We start from the raw sequence: 10,327 nt of genomic DNA on the forward strand, positions 1-10,327 counted from the left end.
ACTGAACCGTGATGGACAGCCGTTGGATTTGCACACGTTCAGTTCTCCTGCTTGAATGTTGTTGCTTCTACAAACATTCACACCTGGGAGTAGGAGCCCTGTCGGCTACTGTCGACTGCTGAGCGGCTCCACTGGAGCATGTGAGTGCTAACTGCCTTTCTCATTCATTTTTCCAGTGCATGCTTTCCATGAGCTGACCCTGGGAGCTGAACCAGAATTTGCAGTCTCCAGCTTTTTACCTTGAGGCTTACAGAGCATTTGAAAAATATTTATGGAATTACTTATGTTCTCAGCTACATTAGATCACAATCTCTGTTTGGATGGAAGTTGAGGTGAGATCACTGCGCTGATAAAATGCCTCTCCAGATTCTTAACGTGTCGGTGTGCGAGGTGCAGTGAAAGTGGTCGCCCACTCTCACGGAGAAAAGGGGAAATTGACAGATTTGGGTTTCAACTCCTGAGCTTTTTGTGAATGTGGTGCAGAAAAAAAACGGACTTAAAAAACACAACCAAACAAACAGGATTAACTGTGGCTGCAGTTAATCCTGTTTTATTTCAGATACCTCTCTGAGTGTGATCCGCAAGATCTGTGTGTGTGTGTGAGTGTGCATTTGGACATGTGGATATGTGTGCTGCTTGGATGTGTTCATGTGTGTTAACGTTTACAGGCGTTGTGTTGATGGAGGGATTCAGAAGCTGAATCTCCCTTTTTTAGCATGAATAAATTATTATGATGGCAAGCATCTGTGTCTCTATGTATCTGTGCCTTGCATGTGTGTGTGTCTGTGAGTGTGTGTGGGTGTGTGTGTGTGTGTGTGTGTGTGTGAGTCTTAACGTGAAACACACTCCTGCTCTGTAAATCAGCTCCCTGAGGTATCACCACCTCTCAGCTCCCTTCACATTTTGTAGCCTCATTTTCAGTCGCCTTGCACAAGTTTGCATGTAAGTAAAGCGATACAGCAGCAGCAGTAAGTGTGTGTGCATCCATGTTCCTCTGAGCCCAATAACATGTGTGATGAGGGTAAATGAATAACTATATCATTGCTTGTTGTTATATGTGCTAATTGACTTGATGTTTCCAAGTCATTAAACTGTGTATTTCCATTGGCCAAGGGGCAATTAGCTTATCAGGCAAGAGCACACCGACTCAACCCACACACACACAAACAAACACACACGCGTGCACACACACACAAACACACACACACACACAAACAAAGATATTTGACAGTTTGATCAATGGATGTCTCACTGACCATAATGACTCAGTACAGCCCCCTTTCAATGCAGCACAGCTTGAGTCCAAACACAATAACCTTTTATCACATTCTCAGACATGCATGTGCACACAAACACACACACACACACAAAATAAAAGGCTCATCAATCTTAATCATTGGCACCTTTAAAAAGACAATGCACCCGAGAAGAGAAGGGAAATGGCAGATCCCTAATTACTGTCTCACTGTTGTATACACCCAATTATCAAACATGAGCTCATCATACTGTATGAGGGTTAACTCACACACACACACACACACACACACACACACACACACACACACACACACACACACACACACACACACACACTCGAAGGCACAGAGGGAGGATGATGAAGTTTCTTTAAAGAGAAATTGGTCTCGTGGACCCAGACGGGCTCTTAGTGCCACAAATCTTCTCTTCTCATACTCTACGGGCACAAACACACAAACACACACACGCACACACACACTCTAAAGATTCATGGATTGGTTGTGCTCTTCTCCCCTCCGAGAGTAAGTGATCTATTGATCTGGTGGATCTCTCTCCCAGTGACCCACCACTGAGTTGGGAGAGCCAGTTATCCCTGGAGATTGGAGCAGCTAGACCGTCTCCCATTGATTAAAATGAGTCATCAACAAGCCTTAAGACTGCATTCATTTTTCTGTGCAGCATGTCAAAGTGTCTAATTTGGCATTTTGTCTGTGGGGAGCATCTGATTGATTTTCTATATGTGACTGCATGTGTTCAGGTTTTCTACACCTTCTATAGCCATTGTTCTTGTGAGGAAATGTTAGATTTCCCCCATTGTCCTTCTAGGTTGAAGCCCAACATTTGAAAGAAAGTACAACAAGAAAGAAAAGAAACGCATTTCACCAACCACGACACTCAATAAAACATGATGACATTTCTCAGAACACAAGCACATTTCACACAACACATTTTGGAAAACACACATTTCACGAAAAGAAATCTGAACATTAATCTCCCGACATTATCCGGAGGGGCTGTGTGTGAGAAGTTGCTGTTGAATTTCTCCTGAGTGTCTCCCGCCAGCCTCCCAGTAAAAACTCTGGATAATGTCTGATTGAACCCGTGTGAGAAAACAGCAGGAGAGTCATCATGAGTGGGCGTGTTGAGGACGTGTTTAACATGCAACTGACGCAAAACTGAAAAAAAGAGAAGAGAAATATCTCAGGATGAAAAAGGGGTGTCAAACATGTGGAAGACACAAACGAAGATCTGAGAGTTTTGGGGGATAAGAGCGGCTGCTGGTGTCAGTGTGCTGTAAACAAAAACACAAGATCTCCGCAGCGGAATTCATACTTTATACGTCTCCTGCATGCTGCGCCACCACCGCCTGAACACCGGCCAAAGAATCTCCTGCAGCGTTCTATATATATGAAAGGCAGAGCCGAACCGAATTGTGTGGACATTTCCTGGAGTCCTGTCTGAAAAAGGCATTTGTCCAGATCCTCACTAAAATGTAATTATTGAATGTCCCATACTTTCACCAATGTTCCGCGGAAATCTGTAGTTTTTGCATAATGCTGCTGACAAACACTCACACACAGACACAGTGAAAACATAACCTCCCTGGCGGAGGTGGTCCTGTCCTCGAAGCATCGTATTTGACGCGGCTGTTCGATCTGTTGAACATGAGACATTCAGGTCCAAGAATTTAGTAAATGAGAGTTGAGTCAATACAGCCTCCTCACAGGTGAAGCCACCGTGTGTGGTGAGTGTGAAAATGCTCATGCAGAGTGAATCTTTTCCCTCTGGCCTGTGGGGACTCTGGCTGCAGTCTGCATTGATTTTCTTGGAGGAAGTCAGCTGCAGTAAGTGGAAGGTTTCTATTGAATTTATTCAGCCCTTTCCCTTTTTTTCTTCACATCATCTCTTGTTATTTTTCCCCTTTTGTTTTGACTTCCCTTCGTTCAAATCATCCGTCCCCTTTCCCCCTGTCTGCTGTCTTTGCCTCGCTCTCTTTTATTTTATATCTTTTCCCTCCCTCCCTTTGTTCTCCTCTCTCATTTTCCCTCTTTCTGTCTCATTTCCATTCTGTCACTGTTTCCCTCTATCTGCTCCCTCCGCTCCTGAGTGTTATGTTTTCGTCCTCTGCAGCCGGTGCCCGCCAGACAAACAGGACAGTAAATTTGCATCGCAACACAAGAGTTCGCCATCACAGTTCCACCTCGTGCTGACGTTTCCTCTGCCGCCTCTGGCTTCCCTCTTCATCTCTTCAAGAGATGCTGTCGACAGGCTGCAGAAGGATAATTGAGAGTTCTATAGATTGCATGGGGAACATCGATTCCCGCCTCTTCTCTATTCTTACTTACAACTGCACCTCCTCACCTGTTTTCACTTCTCTCTCTCTCTACACGTCTGTCACTCTCCCTGCGTCTTCCTACCTCTTGTTCCTCCTGTGATCACAAGTTGTAACTTCTGTGATTCACTGCATAGATGATTCAGCCACCTCCTGATCTATCTGTCTGATGGACTGTCTCTCTCTATGTCTGTCCGTCCGCCTGCTGCACAGCGCATCATTGTACATTTTGGCCAAGAGGGGAGATGTGGATGGCTAAATGACTTTTGAGGCCGACAAAGGAAACAGAGTAGAAAGAAGCAAAACAGAAAACAAAGGTGGACCTTCTCAAATATCGAGCTGCACTCCCTTTTGTGCCTAACAATCGTCTTTAAGAATAAGAATGTTCTTCAGTCCACCTCCACTTTATTTACGAAGGCTTGTTAAAATGTGACATTGGTAAGGTGTTGTTGCTTTTACTAGGACTTGTTTGCTATGTTTTTAAGAGGAAAAAATGCCCTTAAGTGAAATATAATTGCTGCCTTTTGGCAATGATAATGCATTACCTTTTAGTGCAAGAAAATGTCATGTGTTATCAATGTGTTATACTTCCTCTGGGCAATTAAAAGAGCAAAACAGTGTTTTCAGCTCAGCAGCAGGAGTTTGACTGGAGGAAGTGGGCAGTTTGCATGCGAAACAGTAACGTCCATTGTGCATCTTGCAAACAGAAGCAGCTCCAACTGCAGAGACATAACCTTTAACAATCCAAGGAGAAAGCATGACGTCTAAATGACGAGTGCTCCCCTCAGAGTAAAGTGCATAAACAGCAGAGCAATGAGGCGCCAGAGACATAAAACAAAAGCAGCTTCTTGCAGATATTTTTCAGCCCTGACTCAAGATAAGGGTGCTGGATCTCTTTCTTTTTTTTTTAAAACAACTCCTCCAACCAGAGAGCAGATGGCTGTCTTTCCTTTGCTCTTGTAAGACTGGGTTATTTGCACATTGATCTGTCTTCCACTACCCTCACTCCTGATATGGATTCTTAGGCTCGGCCTTGACTAGCTCGCTTAGTCAGTCATCTTGATCTGCTGCCGAACAGCAAACAGAAACAGCCGACTCTCATTTCATTTTTGCCACTATCTGGTTTGCGAACACTCATTGTCATTGTTATCACCGGAGTTGTGTTACTCTAATGTCCACTTCAGTTACAGTGTGTAATGAAAAATGTTTTCACATACCTCTTATGCAAAAATCCAATTTTGGTGACTCATTCTGTATTTATATCTGTTTTCCATCTCTGTGGCTCATGAATACTTCCCAGGAAGTGATTGGATAATGTCAAAAACGCATCGTCACCCATCCAAAGTTAAAATACTTTTTGTGTGTGTGAAATGTTGACTGTGGAGATAACCAGAGCTGGACATGGGCCCTAGAACACGTCAAGGATTGGAGACATAGTGTCTGAGTGGCTGTAGAGTCGTTGGACCCACATTTTTGAGCCTTGCCCCTGATAACAGTGACATGTCTCGTTTGCAGAAAACCAAGTCTGTACAATACAGAGTCCGAAAGATGCTAATGAATAAATTATGAAACCTTTTTTCATTAATTTTAAAATTTTAAAAATTCATTTTACAAATGTTTGTTTTTATTTCCTAATTATATTTTTCCCTGAGAGTTTTATCTCATGTAAATGTTTTTATTTTCATCTAATCTACCAGATATTTTGTGTTAGCATTTTAACGTTAGCATTTATCCTAAACAGAAAGTCCTGAAAAATGCACAAATATTTTAATACAATTAAATGCAGACACTGACAATACACCACAATACAGACTGTTTAGCGGGTTTTTCATTTGACATCAAAAACATTATATTACTTTAGAGCAGATAAGTGTAACCTTTAACAAATCTGTGGAAAACAACACAACAGAGATGATGTGTACCATGTGGGAAGGGCTTAGTACAGAGATTAATGTCTTTTTATCTTTATCACAACATCTCTAATCTCTATCGAGCATATGATGGTTTATTAAACTTACTTTGCGTTATTAAACCTGCTGTGTGAACCTGAAATTAAATTTGGATCTGAGGTGTAACAGAGGCAAACAGCAAACACACTTTTGAGTGCAGTTGAACTTTAAAATGGTGTAAATATAGTAAATCCTTCTGCACAAAACCTTACCTTCCATGTTTCAACAGTTACTCAGATATATTGTATTTTTGCATATTTTCCACAGAAGATAGTTTCTCGTTTCTGGAATTCTTCAAATGTAAGTCTGACTTGATCATTTCCTGATAGCAAAAAGCAAACATTTATTTACAGTCAGGTGAACGTAGATATTGCAAGCTGTTCTGAATCACCATCACTATCATCACTTAGATGTTTCCTGTATGTACCTGTGAAAGTTGTAATGTCACAAATTAGACGTAAATTTGAGGTGAACACATAACTTCCCTTCCTGCAGCAGATGAATGTGAAAACATTCTTCTAATATTAAACTTCCTACATATATCTCTCTGCAGAGCGACGCTCAAACACCAGAGTGAAGTAAAAATACACGTTTGAATAGCGGTGAACTTTAATGTTGAACATTATGGTGTTCCATAGTGAGAACTTTGTCAATCTGCACATAACCTTACCTCTCATGCTTCGAACTTGACTCTAATATTCTGTCATTGTGTTTTTGCATATTTTCCAGAGAGGATGGTTTCTCGTTTATGCAGGAACCTGGAAGCCTTGAAATATAATTCTGACTTTATAATTTCCTGCAAGCAGAAGGCAAAATGTACACATCATTTATTTACAGTCAAGGTGATTGTTAGGTATCGTACGCTGTTCCGAATCATCATCACTTAGTAGTCGTACAGGCTGACCTGTTGCACGGGCCCCATCCCAGTCTTACCGTCTGATTCAACTTGAAACGAGCCGCGGCTGAAGGAGCTGTGGATTCAATGATTCCACCTACAGCAGAAATACAGCACGAAATTTCTCTTTGAAAGTGGTCAGAATTTTAACTCTCTCCGTCTTCACAGGGTTTGTGCTGACAAAGGGAATTTACAGCATTGAACAATGGCAATTAACAACAGGCAGTGTGGAGAAGGAGCAAGCTGAGGAGGGAACGTCTTAAGAAGAGATGAGAGACCCTTTACTTCCTCATCAGTAAATCCTTGCTGACGGGCACCGAGGCTTCTCCCTCCCAGCTTCTCTTCCACTCTCCCTCTCCTTCTGTTTTAATGAGCGCGCGCACACACACACACACACACACACACACACACACACACACACACACACACACACACACACACACACACACACACACACACACACACACACACACACACTTTCACTACTCATCCCCACATGCATACGCTCTATCTCAATTCCTTTGCCCATTTTATTTGCCTTTTCTTTCTCTTTTAACACAGCGCACACACACACGCACACACACGCACACACACGCGCGCGCACACACACACACACACACACACACACACACACACCCTCTTAAAAGCAGAGATTGCCTCATTCTAACATCATTGGCCTTATTTTGAGTGAAGTGTGTGCAGGCATATACCGCAGAAGAAAACCCACCTAAGGAGAGCAGCGTCTGGTTTCTATCAACAGAGCATTACATTAGACTTGAAACCCCCTCCTCTGTTTGGTGTGAAATCTAATGGCCCATTACCCCACCTGTCATCATGAGAAAATGTAGAGGGGAAGAAATAAAACTCTACCTGACGCCTGTCTCCCACGCCTGAATAGGGATGAGATTATTCTTGTCATTGGTGTGTGTGTGTTTATGCATGCATATGTGGAGCATGTACTTGGGGGTGTGCATGTATGGGGGTGTGCATGTATGTGTTTCTGTAATGGTGTGCTGCTGTGTGTGCATATAGACGGGGATTGTTGATTCAAGCAGAACAATCTAAAAAAATGCTACCTTCTTTCTTTCACACTTTCACACACACACACACACACACACACACACACACACACTGTGTGCTCTGGCATGTGATCTGTGAGAACAAACCTCAGAGTGGACACTGTGACGGGGGTGATAGCTCTTGTTTATTTGCCACTAGAGCTGAATGTTTACCACAGTAACATGCAGGTGTGTGCATTCATATGTGTGTGTGTGTGTGTGGTGTGTAAATGTTCATCTGGATAACCGTGTATATGCCTTTTGTGAACCAACTCAAGGCTTTTGGTTGCCTGGCAACCAGATAGAGAAACTTGTACCTACAGTAAAATGATTTCACTTCTACATTGACAACACCCAAAATAACCAAACCTGAGCAAACACGCCCACATCCACGCTACACACACCTACACACACACACACACACACACTGTACAATTTACGAAAACCAGGATTAACTGCATTGTGACCTTTGTTTTGATCATCTGTATAATGGGCATGTCAGCATCCTCAGCGAGATCCAAAATAACCAAAGCTGTGCAAATATAAAAATACAGAACACACTTGTCAATAAAAGCGTCTTGGTTAAGCACGCAAATTGTGAATCCTGTTTTCTTACAAGCTTTTCATGGACTTAAATGTGTGTGTGGTTGTGCACTGGAGCGAGTGTTTCCTCTTTATGCATCTGAATCCTCATAAGTGAGTTACAGTGTTTTCAGTGTCTTCCGCCCCCTGGTACGCTGCCTGGTTGCTTTGAGACCCATTAAATTACCCCCCCCCCCAAAAACAAAGCAAACACTGGCAAAAGATGAAGGCTCATTTTCTGCAGCCCCTCCTCGCCATGTCTGCCGCTTCGCCCGCCACCTCTTGATCCCGCGACTTCCATCGAGAAAATAAAATGCAATCCATTATCTTTATGGACAAGAGGAGCTACAAGGACAAAGAGAATGAAACGCCTCGCATCGCTTCTTTTGACACATTCATCACAGTTGTGACGAGCACGATAGGCAGGCAGCGCGCCTCACTTCAGCGGCTGAAACAAGCCCGGGTGCAACTTAGGGACCAGAGAGGCTCGAAGTGACGCCCACACTAATGTTCTAATCTTATTCCTGGGCCTATATTTGGAAGCATCCCATGTAAATTTAGCTTCACGGATGCCTCGACACACCCAAGGCGCTTTGGTTCCTATCTCACATTTGAATAAGTCTTTTTTTTCATCAGCAAATCTATTCCACAATTACACAGCGGATAATTACCTACAGCTGAATATGGAGGATGAAATCATTATTCACCGTCAGATTATTAATCACGACTCCAGACCTGATCTGTCCCCTCAGCTGTGAAATTATAGTTCTACTTTAGCAAACAACAATAATGGACTGTACTGAGTTAAACAGGCTGAGAAGGAGGGAGAGAGTGAAAGAGAAGCTGAAGACAGACTGAGGAGGAGGTGGAGAGAAATATTGACGAGAGAGGAAGAGAAACTCAGGTGGAGAACGACAGGGGAGGGCGAAAGGAACAACATGGGAGAGATGAGTTTGCTGAGCAGTGTGCTGGAATCCAGAGCAATAATTACTGCGCCGCTCTTTCCATTGTGTGTCTTGGGAAGCTGAATCCAGCCACAGCCAATTTCAATTCATCTTTATTGAAGCTATTGTCAGTATCCTGGTTGGCAGAGAGCGAGGGGAGAGAGACTGAGGTGGGAAATGGGACAGAGGGAAGTGCTCGGGGAGAGGAGACAGAAGGGGACTGCTTGATGCATGAAAGGATGAGAGGTTCCTACACCTGTCTGGCTGCCTGCTTTGGCAACGCACATACGCACTTTAGGATGGTGATGGAAGCAGCTTTACCGCCTGAAATTTGCTGTGATTATTGAAAACAATTGGTCCTCGAATTTCACACAGACGTAAACAAAAGCAGGCTTCACCTTTTTAGCTGATGGCTGTGAATCATGTTGGCTCACGAGCTTGTGCTTCAACAGCAACGCTGCTCGTTCACTTTGAATAAAATGATGGAGAACTGCGTCGTGGTTCCGTTGTTTTTCGCTTTGCTTTCGTAGTGTGCGGAAATGTTGAGAAAACCCGAACTCTTCAAGTGACAGGTGCAAGATGGACGACGCATCTCCACTTCCTCGAACTATTCAGAAAGGAAGCTAAATGTCCTGGAAATGAACACTGCTAGCTAATGTCGAGGGAATAGAACCTCAACATTAGCCTGAGGAGAGGTGTAGAAAGCACCGCCTCTAGTAGGTGGGATTAGAGAGCTCCCCGCCTTTATAAGGACAGGTGCTGGCAATTCGTGCCTCTTGGTCAGATGCCTGGTAGTGGCTGTGTCTGTGCAGGTAAGAGGCTCTGCGAGAAAGAGATGTTTGATTTGTTCTGCTTGAAATCTAATGAGGTTTCTGGTACGTTCAGTTGTGTGGCTGTGTCCCGACCCAGATTTCCTGATGGACTGTTCTTCTTTTAATAATCGTGTTTTAAAAATATTTTATTGTGACCCTGAATCAACTGAGTCTCACTCTTTTCCTTGTTTGACGCAGCTATGGGGAGCAGTTGTGGGATGCATGCAGTGTGGTAGGCCTGAAGGGTTGCGGTCACTTGAACGGTGTGTTGTGGTTTGTCCTGGCAGTGTGAGTTGCAGTGGTAGTGATCACCGTGTGCTCATGTGGTGCTGTCTACTGGGGTTTGTGATAGAATCTCCCTGTGGTAAGATCGCTGCCTACATTATTGTCCCTGCTATTTATGTTAAAGTGTGTTGTGTGTCTGTGGTCTCAGTATTTCAGTTATTTGAGCTTTTATAAACATTAGGAAATGTTGTTCGCTTTTACTTACAAGAGTCT

This window comes from Paralichthys olivaceus, chromosome 12 (genome assembly GCF_024713975.1).
Source record: "Paralichthys olivaceus isolate ysfri-2021 chromosome 12, ASM2471397v2, whole genome shotgun sequence".
Lineage (NCBI taxonomy): Eukaryota > Metazoa > Chordata > Actinopteri > Pleuronectiformes > Paralichthyidae > Paralichthys > Paralichthys olivaceus.